Here is a 15,179-nt window from a genome sequence, read left to right on the forward strand (position 1 = left end):
ACATTGAGTTTATTTTGGGGCACAAACAGGAACCAAGCCCTTCTGAAAATCTGTGCTTCATTATGAATTCTGAGTATTATTAAAAATCTGGCACTCATTGAAGGTGCTGAGTACTTGAAAACTCAGTGCTAGGTTCTCTTGAATTTCCTGTTGGAAAGTTGTTTGTATGCCAGACAAGGTTTTTGAGTTAGAAATGTGTTTTAAAAGAGTTTTGAGATACATATCCAGCTACCAGAATGTCTTTTTAAAAGATGTTTTAATCACTGGTGTAGGAAAAAAAGGGGTGACTTCGTTGTGTGGTGACATCATTACACATCACACACTCAGTGGCATCATAGAGCTAGAGAAATAAAAATGTGAGCAAGTTTCTGATAAAGACTTAAAATATTTTTAGTTCAATTATTAATAAATGTAATATTCTGAAAATAGAAGATAACAGAAGGCTGTTTTAGTTGACTACGATAGCTGGATTAATTGCTGACATGGAATAGAGGTAGAATTTGGAGAAGCAAACACTCAAATTCAGGGGTCTTACGCTTTAAAGCTACCGATACAATCTTTTGCAAAGTCAAAACAAAGGCAGTTGAAACAACAGCCTTATAGGTCTGGGAGAAATTACTTGAACAGGACAAAGCAGTTCAACACTGAACATTTGGCAGTACTTTTCCCCTCTGGGCCACACTATTGTTCTGCCATTTTGAATAAAAGAAAAATTAAAGAATAATATTTTTAAGTCTTACATGCTTGTACTCTCCCCTTAGCTTTTCACAGGGAAGAGAGCTATGATGAGATAAACTAGACATCACCCATATGAAATAATCCCAGAAAAGACAAATTCTAATGGGCAAAATACTGTAATAAAGATTAGACACTCTTGGGCTTTTGGATATTCATCTTCAAACGTTTAGATGTTTAATGCCTGTTTTTAAGAGACATTTGGACAATGCCCTTAATAATATGCTTTAACTTTTCATCAGCCCTGAAGTGGTCAGGACTAGATGATCGTTGTCATACCCTTCCAACTGGTACTATTCTATTTTATTAAATGATGGTCCTCTATGGGGACTGCTGAGATCAATGGGAAACATAAAAAATACTTGACCTTTCGCAAGGATATGAAAACCCAGCTCTTATTGGAGGACACCACCGGGATTCACCAAGAAGAATCTGCTACACAAAGAAATTTATATATAAACATACAGCTAAATCAATCTGTAATATAAGCCAAAGATCTCTTAAAAGAACAAGAAGAGGGAGTGTTTCACATTTATTTCTCAGGTAGTCTGAAATGTCCTGTCTGCACTGTAATCTGTGAAACATCTGGTGCTGATCTGAGACTCCTATTTCACCAGATATGCTAGATAATTTGGCCCTTCTCAGGTGCAGTGATGTGGACACTGCCTGCGTAATGAGCCCATAACCTTCCATCACAGATGCTCATTGTAGAGAAGGCTCTGGTTCCTCTTCTTTCATATGATTGATGATTGTTTGTTTCCTTCCTCTGCCTTAGGTGGAAGCTAAAAGGATCTGGGCTTTTGAGGGAGATGTCAGTGGAGACCAGCAGTTCCACATCTGCTTCCTCCTGGTGGCAACTGTTTGTTGGATGAGAGCTCCAGGGACAGTCCTGTCCCAGCCCAGCTGCAGGAAGGTGTCTATGGAAGGTGAGAATACCTCTATCCGGAATATCTTTTGATTCACCCCCTAAGAGCAGATAATTTCCCTCTGCAGCATGATAATGCAGGGTAACAGGGAGGTAAGACCATGGTGTAAAATGCTCTCTATTTCATTTCATCCAATTCAGCCCAGTGAAAAATTAAGTCTTACACCCACCAACGCCCTTAAAGGGATATGCTCCTTTTAATGTGTGAGATGAAGAACAGGAGGAGGATAAGAGATGAAAAAGGAGAACTGTGATAACTGTAGGACCTAGAAGCTATAGTGTGCTCAATTAATTAGAATCTTCACTTGTTTAAAAAAATGGTCTCTCTGTGCACATATTTAAAAACTGGTAATAAAATATCACTACTGTACCACTGTGGAGTCTTTTTGAGATGCTCAATGAAATACTTGAATTACAAAGTAACAATTTCTATTGTTAGGAGTTGCTGCTATTCTCTTTTTATTGATGTCATAAAGTAGGTATTTATGAGATGAGGTTATTAAGATCAATAGTATAAATGGAACACCTAATTCTCTCTTTTTCAGGCCAGCACAAAGCATTCCTGCAGTGGAATATGTGAGAATAAAAGGTGACTGGATACTGTCAGTTAACCCTAATCCAAATGCAAAGAGCTCACCCTATTAACAATGAGTCATTTTTTACATGTTTCTTAGATCTAAAACTATCTTGTCCCTAAGTAGCCTTTATGCAATGTACAGATTTGAATTCATTGCAGGACTGACTTTGCCACATTTACAACTAACACTGAAACTCTATTTTTGCCTTTTTTAAAATAAGAAAGAGAAGATGGAACATTTTATTTTAAAATCCATCTAGTGGTGTGTTTTTAATAAATATCATCATTCTTTGTGAAAAAAGTCCTTTTACAAAAACCAAAAATCTCAGATTATAGGGCTGATACTCAGTCTTCCCATCTACTGAATAATGATCTGCAAAGAAACTACAGTATGGACTGGATTAAATCAATATACTAATGAAGAATTGAGCCTGTATTTATACAGTTTCACTACTCAGCCCAGGATGCGAAAGACTGTTTTTGAGCTAAATGCAGTCATCAAACACTCTCAACTATTTCTAGTGATCTGACTCTTGTTTGCCATTTACCTTTTTCACTTGTAATCAGCAGCATCATCAATCACTGCTAATTTAAGCTCATGATTAAATAATATCAGCTTAGTTTAGTGGTCATCATTAAGGGAAAAGATTTGCCAACAGCTGATCATGTTGTTCCTAATGACTCTGCTCCGAGAACTCCATTCTACAAGCACTTGCTCACTTCAATAACATTTACACATGGGATCAAGGGTTTGAAAAGTTCTTTAATCACAAGATGCTACAGAAGATGGTGAGTGCTCTCCATTGTTAAATAAGAAAAAAATTTACAGAAGAATTTTTTTCTCAGATTTATATTAAACAAACTACCTAGAAAATTTGGATTAACTGCAGCAACAAAAAATAAGAAAAAATTTTATAAAATAATAGAAGCATTTTGTCATTCTAGTATTGCTCTGTACCCTGCGTTAATCATATATTTTTAAAAGATCTGGTTTTCAAAAGTGCACTGAAAAAACTGCTATAATACTTTAAAACCTCGAAAAGCACACAAAAAAAGATTAACATTTTACTTCACATCAAAGGATATTCATTATCCTTTATCTTAATTTTTTTTTTGTAGTATTGTACAATTAGTTTATTGAAACTCTCAGCAATCTGAGGCATGAGTTTCCACTATAGCTCTTCCCAGTGAAACTGTTGAATGAGAAAATGTTCAATACTTCATAGAGTTTTCCTATGTGTCTATGTATAAGAGCTTTGTACCCATCAAAGTGACTGTTATCAGGCACAGCAAATTTGCTATGAACATTGAAATGCATAATCTGTTGTATCTCAACACTAACAGTAGTAATTGCCTGGTAGTCTTTTCCACCCTGCTTATACATCTCTGAGGGTTCCAAAAATCATAGAAAAGCTCTCTCTGGGTTTTGCACTGTCAGCTGTTGCATGTCAGCCTGTCTGGTGACAGGAAAGGGTGTACAAAGCAGTGCTGGGATGGGGGAAGAGAGATGGTGAAACTCAGCTCTTTGCTGTGTCCCCAGATACAGCCCCCCACCATGCCCAGGGCTCCTGCTCAGCTCTCTTCTCTGTCCTGGGGCACGTTCCTCCTGGCTGTGCAACCAGGTGCTGTGAAACCTTTACAGGGCTAATACAAAGCTAACATTTGTGTCATGCTGAAAAGTATTTGAGGAGGAAAAGACCCCTGTTTGTCTGCCAGGCTGTCTGTTCCCCATACTGTATTCAAAGCCTTTTTACCGTTATGCCACAAAGTGTGAATCAGAGGGAATAGGGAACAAAACCATTCTAGACAGCAAATCTGAGTAACAACGTGAAAGCTACATACTGTGCAATGCCATTATATGACTTCAAATCTTTTGTTCTATAGAACATTATATAGCTATTACATGCTTAAGTACAGGCATTGCTATAGCATAATTAAAATGTTTGTGATTACAGAAATAAAAGGAGAAGTTAAAAAGCAACACTGCATTACATCTATAGGACTGCTAAACCTTGGCTGTAGACACAGAAAGAAAAGCCACCAGCATGAGGCAACGAGTGTACAGGCCTTTGGCTCCATCTGTAAAAGCAAGCTAATAGAAAGAAGAGCAATTCTCTGTTGATATATAGCTGTAGAAAACTACTTTTTCTTAGGTCTGCAAGCATGGTTCCTTGAGCAATGTTTCCTTACCTGAAACGCTCTCATAGACATGCCACAGGGAACTGGCTTTAGTGGGAGCTGTGCTATTCTATGGTAATACTAGTTAACTAGTACTTGCTGTAGGTTCTTTTCCCCTATTGAAAAAACCGTACACGTTGTCAAAAGAAAAAAAGGTACTACTACTAAAATAGTTCAAATGTTAGTTTGAGACTTGGGGTTCTCAAATTTGTTGATTTTTTTCCAGGAAAGCAGACACTAATTTCCATTTAACAAAAAAAAAATAATTTTCCACAGGGAAATGTTTAAGTGAGCACTTGCAATCAGCTTTATTCATAACTTTGCAGATAAATTGCTGCAAACAACATGCACTTTTATGCTTCATTTTGTTTAATAATTCTAGAGAAATCTGTAAGTGAGATTGTTGCAGCAATTGGGAATCCTTGGTTTAGCTGACAAAGACCTAGTTACAATGTCTTAAGGATGTAGAACTAAATGAGGACTTTGTCCTTCTTTTCCAGTCTGATCCTAGAAGATGCTTGGGCTAGATTATCTTCTATAACGTGTTTTGCCGCAGTCTCTAAAGAGGACCACCTCCTTAAAAGGACAACATAGTAATCTAATAAAAATCCAATCTGTTGGGATCTATTACTGTGCAACTGGGAAAACCAAACCAAACAAGTTACTAACATAAAAACTTCAGTGAATTCCTTGGTGCATTGTATGTGCTACAGCATTTACAGATGACCACATGGATCATGTAATATCATCTACTGTGGAGAGTTTCTATTATAGGTCCCCATGGGCTTAAATGTTTGGACACAACACAGCTGAGCAGAGGGGCAAGTTGTAGATTTAACTGGGAACTCTTCTGGTTTTATGAGCTTGTATGTCAGCCATATCATTGCTTTAAAAATTGCTTTTGTATTTAATAGTAGGAGAGCTTGACCTGAATGTAGTAACAACACATGTATCCCTTTAACTAAGCTCTGCATACGACTGCAAATTGAAATGTAGAGAGGTATTAGCTCTGTGAGATAAGACGTCATTAGCTGCCCAGGAAGAGTAACTTTGTCAATTGTCATTAACACATTTTTTATGCTGATACTTTAGAGATCAGAAGTGTTAACCTGGAAATGGCATTCTGATTTAAATCTCTTTAACGTTTGGAAGGATTGGTCATTTCTTTATACCGCATTGCTCTTTGAGGAGAGTCCTTCCTTGTTCAGCATCTCTAAATTTGCTGTATGTGGATCTCACTCAAGAAAGGAGAAAAGGATCCTTTCAATTGTTTCATGAGTTACTCAGATCTGTCATAAAACTGTCACTTTGGATTACTGCTTAAACATTGGCTGCAAGCTGAAAACAGTATGTCCATGCAGCACTCACCCAGTTCAGGAGGGGTTTATAAAAGAGAAATTGTTGCTCTGCAGGGAGATAACTGTTAACCTTATTCATTTGTAAAACTGGTTACGTATTTTGGCACTCGCCTGTGCAGTCTGACAAAGCTTTTGACAAGATGAAGTAGATGCATGATATTTATGTAAGGTTCTCAGAAAGTGCAGGTTTAGAGCAAACTTTATTAACTAGACCTGAGCTCTTTCTGTGTTAACCAGCAGCTCTTTGCAGGAAAGACCTCTGATCTTCTGCCCTTTGCCCTTTAACAAGATACAAAGCTGGGATGCAGGTGATACCCAAAATTAGCAGTTCCAGTTCTACATGCATTCTTCTGTTTTGTTATTCAGATGTCCTTTACCAGGCTACGGGTTGTGTGGGACAGAAGGTGGGAAACAAGGAGCTCATCTTGAGAAATGTTTAGCAGCTTCAATTCCCATAAACACCAATTCCCAGAACAATGAAAGATTCAGTCAGGACCTTACTGGACTAGGTTTTGTATGACTGCGCATTTTGCTTTATAGTCAAGGAATAACCTCTAAATAATGGCAAACTGAACTTAAGAATATTGTAAATATGTCTACATGCATACATAACTTAGACTTTTTTTTTTTATTATATGCCTTAAATTCATATCTAATTGTATTTACTCTGGAAGGTATTTTTCTACAGTTAAGATTGGAGTTCACCGTATCAGGAAGTTCAGTGAGAAAAACTGCAAAAGACAAGAATTAGGTGGACTAAAGTGTATTCATTTTATATTCATTATGTAGTCACTATCGTTATGGGGGATCTGGTTTTGCATTGAAAAATTACTGATTTCCACCAGTCTTTGCACAGATTCCTCGTATGGTAGGATTCTGGCACATATTTGGAAGAAAAGAATGAAAACAAAATGAGAGATTTTATCATGACCAAAATATTCTGTCAAGAGAAAGTTGCTTTACCTGAGCTGTATAGCTGCCTGGTTAAGGTGTGAAAAAGAGACTATAACCAGGAGAAGTGTGAAAACATAAGACCAGGTGATGGAGGTAGGCAGCCATTGGCACAAACCTGAACTGAGACATGGTCTATCTCCAGGAACATATTTGAGGAAACTCCATCTGAACTTTCTGAGAACTGAGACTGTCAATGATTTCTAACATCAGGCAGCCCAATAGGAAAGTTATATATCACTGGCATCCGGTACCAAATGCTGTACGATAAGTCTGGCTCACCTTTACAGTGCTTGAGCAATTACTCCAGTGTCAAGGACATGTTGCATCTACTGCATATGTGGTTCACAGCCAGGTTGTGGACATGCTATGAATCTAATGATCCATCCCTGCTGCTGACTAATGCAACATGGAGGGTGTCAAGAAGAGGGAATAAACCAGAAGATGAAACAGTAATAAGGATTTCTGTGATTTTGTTGTGGAAGCAGATTTTGCCAGTGTCTTTAAAATGGTTTAAGGTATACTGTTGCAGTTAGATGATTTCTCCCAATTTTTGTGCAGGGCTAAAGTATCCACTGCAACCCAAAACTGTCTCATGGTAACTTGTTATTCTACAACAATTCCACCATGGTTATCCTCCTCACCGTACCATCATGTGTTTCCTTTGCAGGCATGTTATGTTGCTCCCTCACATCGTGCCTTTCCTTGGATGCTCCCTTTCTTGGACAAAAGGCGAAAATACTGCAGTTTCAGGCTGCTGGCTTGTCTAGGGATTTCTGCTGGGACAGACATAGAAAAAGACACATCCCCAGCTTAGCCTAACCTCTGAACCTCCCTCTCTACCTCCAGACTACCCATATTTTCTCTTCTACCTTCCAACCCTACTGTGACACAGCAAGACACTTGGATTTTTCCCCTGATTACATACAAGCTTTGCAATATAACTGCTGTATTGCAGGCTGGGATTTCATATATTGTAATCAAGTATGATCAATTCACTGCAGGTGCTATGGCAGGCAGAGGACGATGCAGTCCCTGTTTGCTAAGTGCTCCCAACTTAACCTCTAAACGTTGCCACCAATAGGGGTGATTGGCAGTGCCCTTGGTACTGTGAGGAGATAATTGTGGTGCTGTAGTATAAGCAAGTGAGACTTATTCTGTATTTTTGCTATTGTGGAAAAAAATTCTGATAAGAGCCATATGGGGTAAAAGGCTAGGGTTACAGCAGTACAATTACAGGGTTGTTTTATCCAAGCATAGGTGTGAGTGAGACAAGAAGTGAATTTTTCTATCATATATGTATGCAGGCAAAAAATTCAAAGACTGTAGACTCTTTTTCTAATTCAACTTACTGTGACCACTGAAGAACAGGAGAATTTTCAATGAGGAATTAATGTTATGAAGATGTTTAATATTATACAGCTCATGGCACACCAAAGATCCTTAGCTCTTAGCTCATGATAATCCGGATAATATTTAACCTACAAAACTTAAAAGGTGAGTCTGCACTACTTCTAAGCAGAGAAAAAAATCTATTTTATACTGTCATTCAGGTCCAATCCAAAGGTCTTAAAGTTAACAGGTCTCTTTCCCTCGATTTCAGAAGGCTTTGGATCAGGTCCTGATAGTCACAACTCCAAACTGTGTGATATGTAAAAGTATCTTTTTTAAGTGCTCCTTGCAATCAGATAAAACTCCTTCCTAAATGGCATCATTCAATATACAGATTGTAGCAGGTAATTGTAATTGTAAATTACTGTAGCAAGCTTAGAATCAACTATTTAAGTACTCACCTGGCAAAATTGCAAAAGCTGATTTTTTTTCTTCCTTACTTTCCAGTATATATTTCATTTTTCATGGCTCCTTAACTCAGATATTGCAGTGGGCAATTTGGATTGAAACTTGGCATAGAAGTTGTCAGCCTCCAAGCAAATATTTGTCATTTAAAAATCATGAGGCTGTTGAATAAAACTTGGCAAACTGTTCTAAAACTGTATATATGGCAACTATATTTGCAAAGTATTAATGCACATGATATGCACACTTTCTGGCAAAACACACTCGTGCATGTATGTGCAAACACACAAAATGCACAAATATAATTTCTTGCACATCAGTACTCTTCATAATGTCTTGTTGATGATTGTGTCTCAGAGATCTGAGTGTGAACACTATTTTGGATGTGCCTTCCATAAAAAGGACTGCTTAGTATTTTATATTCACTGGCATAATAGAGTCTAATCCCTCCAAAAAGGGTCTTAGTTACTAGTATGCACACAGGCACGCATTTTGGAAGCACACATTCAAAAATATGGAAATAGAAGCATAAAAGGTAAATTTATAATTTCACACATAGTATAAAATCGTAGAATATTAGGCTTTTTACAAATGTCTCAACAACAAGGGGGGAAAAGGAAGGAAAGGACAGAGATATTTTGAGAGACTCCGTAATACCTAATGCTTAATTATCTAATTATAATTACCAATTTATAGCTTCATCTTGCCAACTGCAGAAGCACAGAGAAGCCTTCGCTGTTGTTGGGTTTAATGAGAGTTGAGGCTGGCCAGCAGCTAGCAGGACTTCTCAAAACTTGTAGAACCGAGCTCTTTGAACACATGCTCTTCGTGCTTCATGATCAGCAAACAAGACGCTGCAATGGATGGGAGGAACTCGTAGCTGGGAATTCACTGCCTAAAGTTGAGGAACGAATTAGGGATGAAATTAATAATGAAAGGTGCCATTCATGCCAAACCAAATACAAGGGGCTTAAAGCCAGCACACTACCAGAAAGAATGACCTAAAAAGATCATAGGTCTACTCTCTGTCAGTGTAAAGATATTTTATCAGTTTTCTTCTTCAGTGACTGTAAGTGACTCAGTATATTAACTCATATGGCAGACACTACTCTACAATAAAAAAATAACCAGTTGAATTTGGGGCAGATTGGAAGCTTTAATTTAAAAATGTCCATGCTTGTCAATTCAATTAGATGAGAATTTACTGGCAAGACAAGCTAAGTAAGTCTTGCCAAAATATAAGAAAAAGACAGACTCATCAGATAACTGTCTGAGGCAGGTACAACCCACTAGGCTAGGCATTTCCCTCTGCTTTAAAAGTTTCCTCCACCACATCCATATGTCAGTATTGTCCCATCCTGAACTGGAAACAGGTTCTGGCATTGCAAGTTGCCTATTTTGCCATCCAGCTTCTCTTTCACTCTGTGTCAGTCTAAATCCCTCCTCTTTTATTCTGATGTGACAGATGGACACAGTGAGGTGTTTGTATCTGCCCATCTCTAGCTGCCTACCCAACTCACTTATGACCTAGTCGCTGTATTTTCCAACATCCAAAACTAATAGATATTCCACAGGAGTGGGAGGACAGACCACAACTACCAGGGGTCTCTCCTAAAGCTCTTCAGTGAATAGCACTGGCTTGGGTTTTCTGGCTTGGGGTTGGGTTTTGGGTTTTTTTTGGAGACTTTATACACTAAAAAAACTGAGCTGTGATTATGTGATATGCACCTAATTAAAATGTACTATAATTGTTGAAGCATTTTACTGAAGTCATTTTCTTTTTCAAGTGACAGGTTTACCAGATGATAAAACTTGTCTTGTGGTTTCTCTGCCTTTGCCAAGAAGTTCAGAGCTAAGTACAGAGGGTGGGGTCAGTCCTGGACATCCCCCCTGCCCCCCTCCCCCACCATGAATAGCAGCATTTTTCACTAAGATCTCATGCTCAAGGCTTAAGTCAGGCTTTTTGCCAAACACTCAAGTCCAAGACAAATAGCCTATGTGGGTGTTTTGTGCACAAAGATGACTGAGGTTCATTCTAGCTAGATGGATAAACCTTTTGAAATCTGGCTTGTTAGAACTGACTATATTATAGATCAGAGTTAGCTGTTTATTGAAAAGCACTGTGAGAGGAATGTAAATTACCCATGAATCAGAATAACCTGGGAGTGAAGCACCAACAGCTCTTGGTGAATGTGTTGTCACCTATTCTCACAAACAATATAACCATTTATGTACGGTAGATTCATCTTTTTTAAATGACCGTGTTCCAGTCTGTCTTTTCAAGTTTTCCCTTGTTCCACAGAAAAATGACATACAGATGTATGGAATTTGCAAGGAAAAATTCAAAGCTCCCTCAATCTCCTGATTTTTAAAAAATATTATTATTTAATATAGCTTTATTCCAATAAGGGCTATTTTCTGTGGGGGCAGGACTGAAATTTCCTTATGGGTCAAAAACCTAGGTGATTCTAAGCCATGCCTAGACCCTAGAGCTCTGTGGGGCCCAGAATAGCTTTATGTACCAGTGTTGGGGTTTTTTTTAATGTCAGCAGCTTAAAGTCTGATGCATTAAATGTCATATTGCTCCCAATCCTCCACAGGTTGCCACCAAAACACAGAGTATTCCTGACTTGTCTTGCATCTACCAGTTCCTTTGCCCCTTCTGGTCTCCTCTAACTTGTTTTTCACCATTTTTCCATTCCAGCAGAAAAAAAGAGTATGTGATTGTTCATAACTGCCCAAACCTTTGGAACCAAGAAAGTGCATCAAAGGCATTTCCCTAAGGTACTGGACTACAGTTAAAAGTTTTATCTTCCCTACAGGGAGTCAGTATTTGCCCTTTCCTTTCTCTTGCCTGGGAGAATGGCTGTTTTCATGCTGAAGGTCATCTCCTACTCAGCAACAAAACCAAAAGAAATTGTGTTGTTGAAAGGTACCACAGTCTACCATGTTCTACAACCATTATGAAAGTACAGTCTGGAGAACAACTCTACCATGTATTTCAGTTGCATTGTGTGAGGACTGTCAGTGTCTGCTCAGCCCTGTCTTCCTTACTAAGACTGCCAGTCGCATTGTTAGTCGATACATGTTATTTAACACAAGACAATGTCATGGAGGGACACTCAAGTGAGTTGAGTCAGGGTCACAGGCAGAGCTATCAGGTTAGCACACAACCCCACTAAGCTGATGTATCTTGTTCTTCAGGATCAGACTTAACCCTGACTGTGATAATACAAGTATTCTTTTGCTACCATGCAGTAACTCTGCATTGCACTTGTCATGCAGTGGAGGCATGCTTCTAGAGCCAAAGCAACACGACTCCCAGATATGAGCCTGCACAGCCTAGGATATGGACTGAAAAGTACCATATAACTTCACATTAGAACACAAGAAAACCAGAAGACTGTAAAAAGTTCTGTTTACTGATGACCCAGGCTGCATTTGACCCAACAGTGATGAAAATAAAACCTGGTTTTGGTTGATTAATGTGGTGTTGACAGCACAGTAATGGGGGCTATTAGAAGCATGACAATTATTATGGTGTTTATGGTGCACCTCTATGGGGTTTGCAGAATTACACGTTCGGCACACATCCTAATTACAGAAACATTCAGGAAATACCTTACAAACTGAAAAAAGCTCTTGCAGGTAAAATTGGCAAGTTTTCATAAGGTAAATGCAGCTGTAATATATCCTATTGATGAATGTACATTAAAATTGCACAGACCAAATAATGGAAATAAAACAAACTGTGGAATAGCAGTGTATTCCATAAACATCCCTCATCCTGTGTTCAGAATAAACCCTGGATCTTACAGGAAAACTAAAAGGCAATTATATAATTAATATTAATATAAACCATATGGGTAAGTGGGTTAAATTAAAGCTGAAAGGTCAGCTTTAATTCTGGCATTACCTAAATCTGATTGCTTTAATTTGCAGTTATTAAATACTGCTATAATAATATTGCATGTTGGTTTAATTTTATTTTTTATAATACTATCTAGAGGCTACTTTTGTGCAGCAGTGACCATCAAAACCATGCTCCCAGAATAGCTAGAGTAACCATTAGGTTTTATATTCATTGTAAAGTAAGTATTTCCAAATAATCAACAGCAACTATATCAAGATACACATCTCATGCTGCAAAACAGACATGAATTTGGCATGTGTTTCCCTTGCCCACCCATGAACAACAAGCAGTGCAGTGCATGGTTCATGCCACCCGATGTGCTGTTCCTGTACCCCCACCATCAAGGTGGCTTTCAGCCCTGTAAGTACCAGTTGCTAATAGGTCTGTTTCACAACTTTTTCTCCAAAAGCTCCTTTCTGTTACACTCCTGGCATCTGTTTTTTCCCCCTTAGGAACTGCTTAACCTAGGTGCATAACACTGTTTTATAGAGAATCCAAGGCCTGATCCAGCATCCACTGAAGTAATTTTTAATACAGTTCAGTGGGGTTAGAAAAGCCAAAGTAAAAGATAAAAGAAGACAGACGGGTCATACTGACAGTTTTGTCTAGAGACTCTCAGAGGTGTAGGAAGAGGCACAGTGACAGAAGGACCACAGCTATTGGTCGTGTAAATCTGTGTACTTGCTTGTCGTTAGTTTGCATTGCAGCAAGCAGCAGGTTGTTACAGCCTCTGTGGTTTTTCTCCTCTATACCATCACTAAGCACACTATTCCCTTCTTGCTTTCAGAGACAAATCTTACCTAATCCCAATGTCTTTCTGGAGTCACATCTTGCAAGACTTCCCCATGGCATTACTGGACAGTGGATCAGGCTCTTACAGAGACGAGAACCAGCTGAGCCAAGTGAGTTTTACACACAAACAGTGACCCATTTCTGTATTAGCTGCAACCTGTTTCCCAAATATCAGTGTTAAATTGTTTTTGGACTGTGCACCAGGTCTTCTAGTACTTATAGCTACACAGTAGGAAATGAACCTTTGTTCTTGGATTTGACACCTGATTCAGTCAACTTTCTGCACAACCTCTCTTTGTTTATGGTTGTAAAGTTGGAATTGCTACCTCATTTTAAGTCTCGTCATCTCAAGCAGTACAAGATTTAGGGTATCAGCAGGCCAACCACAAGCAGTTGAGGTACAGCCCTCAGCTGAGACTTGATAACTGCATGTATACATGTTTCCTAGCCTGTTGCAAATAAGAAATGAAACTGGCTGCCTGAAACCAAACTCACAGTGGATTTAAGCCACTTCCTGGGTAACTTGAGCTTGTTTGGTTTTCACACGCATCAGATCTACACAGACATGTCTCAGCAGAGGGGCGGTAAGTTTAAAGGACTTCATCTGTCAATCAATGCAAATCACATGTCAGGCCTCTAGTTTGTGAGATGTTTGGGGCAGGACCAGTTTTTGGGTTTGTATTTAAGAAAACTTACACAGTGAGTCTTAGTCCATTATTGAAGTTACAAGGCATCAAATTGATAAACATAATAAGGTATATAAACATTAGTATTTTGCTGTCATGGATATTATCGTAACAAGACTTTTTTACCCTGAAGGTTAATTCATTAAGGTCTGAAAAACTTTTGGAGGTCCCTGTAAGAAAGGAGTTAAAGAAATGCAAAAATGTTGCTTTGGTATTGTGTTATTTATCAGCTGTCTGGTTAGCATTTGTGCTCAGTCCGCAGGTTTCACATGTAAATCAAATGCAATGAGTCTATGACAACTCACAAGATTTACACAGATGGGACCTGACCAGCCCTCTCTGAAGTCACCAGAGGTGGTCTGGGTTCCCTAATGATTGCAAATAGGAGACACAAACATAAATATAATTTACTTTTATAAAACTTTTAATTAGGCTAATAAAATATCTCTGCATAAAAGCCTATAGCTCGTAAAAACTCAGACGCTGTGCGTACCAGAGCTGGTGTGGATCAGGATAATAGACACAAAGAATTGCATTACCACATTAATACAATAGGGAAGTCTCCTGTCTCTCTTTTGAATAACCTCTCATGCAAATTTCAAATGTTGACCATGACACCAGACCTTATTCGGGCACTGAGTTGTGTTTCCCTGTGCTTACAATATATTTGATTTCAATACAAAACTGCAGACTCATCAAAACCCCACCTTTCTGCCAGCATTCAATTATTTAAATACTTACAATGCAGGAAGGGTTGCCCCTGAATCTTGCATAAAGTACTTCAGGCAAGCTCACAAATAATATAATATGAAAAGGACAAAAATCCAAGTGGGAAGAAATTTTAATCAGTGGGATCTTTTTTAGCTATTAGTTTCCACTTTTCTTCACCTTTGGATGGCTGTTTAAAATGCTTATTCCAAAATGCATTTAAGCACACAACAAACATACGTATCTAAATTGTCTCCACAATAACGATTCTGTAATCTTCCTGAAGTCAAAGGCAGGTTTATTTGTAACCAGGGTCATTATCTGCCCACATGCTAACTTGTTTGACCACATGCTAAACATTTGAACTATGCAAAGGTTCATTATTGTTATCCAATTACAATATGTTTAATTTCTTATGCACATAAAGATAGAATATTTATAAATATACAGGCACTGCATGGTATTTATAAAATGTTACCAACAAAATCAAAGAATTATACATATATAAGGATATTCTATATATGCATAAACATACATATATGTGCTATACAGTGCTATA

Source organism: Strix aluco, chromosome 4, assembly GCF_031877795.1.
Source record: "Strix aluco isolate bStrAlu1 chromosome 4, bStrAlu1.hap1, whole genome shotgun sequence".
Classification (NCBI taxonomy): Eukaryota; Metazoa; Chordata; class Aves; order Strigiformes; family Strigidae; genus Strix; species Strix aluco.